Source organism: Octodon degus, unplaced genomic scaffold (genome assembly GCF_000260255.1).
Source record: "Octodon degus isolate 3935 unplaced genomic scaffold, OctDeg1.0 scaffold00011, whole genome shotgun sequence".
In the NCBI taxonomy this organism is placed as follows: Eukaryota; Metazoa; Chordata; class Mammalia; order Rodentia; family Octodontidae; genus Octodon; species Octodon degus.
In genome coordinates, this window is record NW_004524587.1 from 20,976,538 (window position 1) to 20,978,351 (window position 1,814).

General features: G+C 44.0%; 1 pseudogene; it reads right to left on the bottom strand.

The window, feature by feature from the left end:
- Window positions 1-320: 320 nt before the first annotated feature.
- LOC101587754 lies at window positions 321-1,031 on the bottom strand (annotated as a pseudogene).
- Between the last annotated feature and the right edge of the window lie 783 nt (window positions 1,032-1,814).

The following is a 1,814-nucleotide window of genomic DNA, read 5'->3' on the forward strand; positions in this document are numbered from 1 at the left end:
TGCCGACCCCGCCCCTGGGCGCACTGAGACACAATTGAGACTGGGCGTGGTGGTGCGCACCTGTAATCCCATCCCTTGGGGGGCTGAAAACAGAAGGATCATTATGAGTTGATCTCTATATTGCGACCCTGTAGACCCTGCACTAAATACATTTTATTTTCTTTTATTTTTTAATGTATCACTACAAATGTTATTCAGAAATCCGTCTTTGTGGGGTTTATGTTGTTGCTTCTTTAAAAAGTCCCATTTCATGAACTGGTTTGGTTAATCAACTATAACACTTTCTAGCAGACATATGGTAAAAAAGGCATGGCTCAGAATCACCCAGATCTTTCCCGATCTTTCGTCATCCTCCGGTCTCACTGCCGACCTCCAACGCTTCCACCACCGCTACCTCCACCACCACTGCTGTCCCTAGACCCAGAGCGCTGATCGCGGGACCTAGACCTTGGCATATGCTTCTTGTGGCATCGCCCGTGCAGCCCTCACTGCAGCTCTGTGGAAAGCGGCTTCAGGTGCATGAAGCTGCGGAAGCCTCCTTGCGTGCGTGTCACTCCCCCATTTCACACTGACCTCACTGAGCTTCCCTGAAGTCAGTCACAGGCAAGAGCTCAGCGTGGACTGGCTGTCTGTTAAACCAGCGGTTATTCAGGTCCATCACAGCCTCCTCTGCATCCTCCTCACGGTGAAATTTGCTGTGCATGTTCCTCACCAGGTGGTCTCCCAGGCTGTCACAGACGTTCTTCTCCTCCACTTCCCCGCACTTCCCCTGCATCTCTGTGAAGCCCTCCTGGAGGCACTCATCAGAGCACGCCTGCATCGCCACATCGCTCGGGGCACAGCGCAGATCGTCAGCAGCCTGGGAAGAGTTTTGAGGGTTACGGTAGTTGTTCAAGAAGGCAGTGGTCTGGTTAAGGGTCAGTTTATTGTGCAAGGGAGAGCACCTCCCTCCATGACGACATGCTCCAATTTTGAAATAAAATGACTTTGTCTTTTATGGTGCTGAAGATAGGGGCCACATACTCCACCATTTCCCAAAGCTGCGGTAGCCGACACAGCTGCCGACCTAAATACAACTTAAAAAAAAATCAGTAGAAGTCAGACTAAGAGTGACAGATATACATTGATTCACATCTAAATATACATAAATTGTGCCAAAAATATACTAAGACAAGTTAGCCAAAGCAAAATTCATGTCATAATTGAGGGTGAGGAGACCAAGATTTTATCTAGTAGAATGGCATGTGAAATATGATCTGCGAGGACTATAAAGCCAGAAGGAAGAGAATCCTGTTGTTAAAAACAGGAACAAGACAAACAAAAACAAACTTGAGCAACATTGAAGCACATGGTCCAGTACAAGGCCATGATCCCGCCTAATTTTGATCTGGGAGAGGAAATTAACATATACGAAATCTTAAAGGATTTTTGAGACAATTTTCATTTAAATAGGACTATGATGAACCTCTTTTCATCTCAAATGTTAATATCTTTCTAGAGTATCAAGTCATTTCTTTGGCCAGAGAGAGTTCCTGGAATTCTTCTGGACTTTCAACTGACTGTGGGGGGCTTGACATGTACAGGAGTTAAATCTATAAACTGTGCTATTTGGTGTTGTTTTTGTTTTTCAAAAAGAGGTTAGGGAAGGCAGAGAGCTGAAAGAAAAGAAAGCCATAAGTGAGGAAGAATAATCAATAATAACATGAAAAATTCAAGCATTGTTATTCCTTCCTAAAATGATTGAAAAGTGCATGTATTTATTAATTTAGTAATTAATTTAAAGAAAAGAACACTTGATACTTAAAAGACTTGGA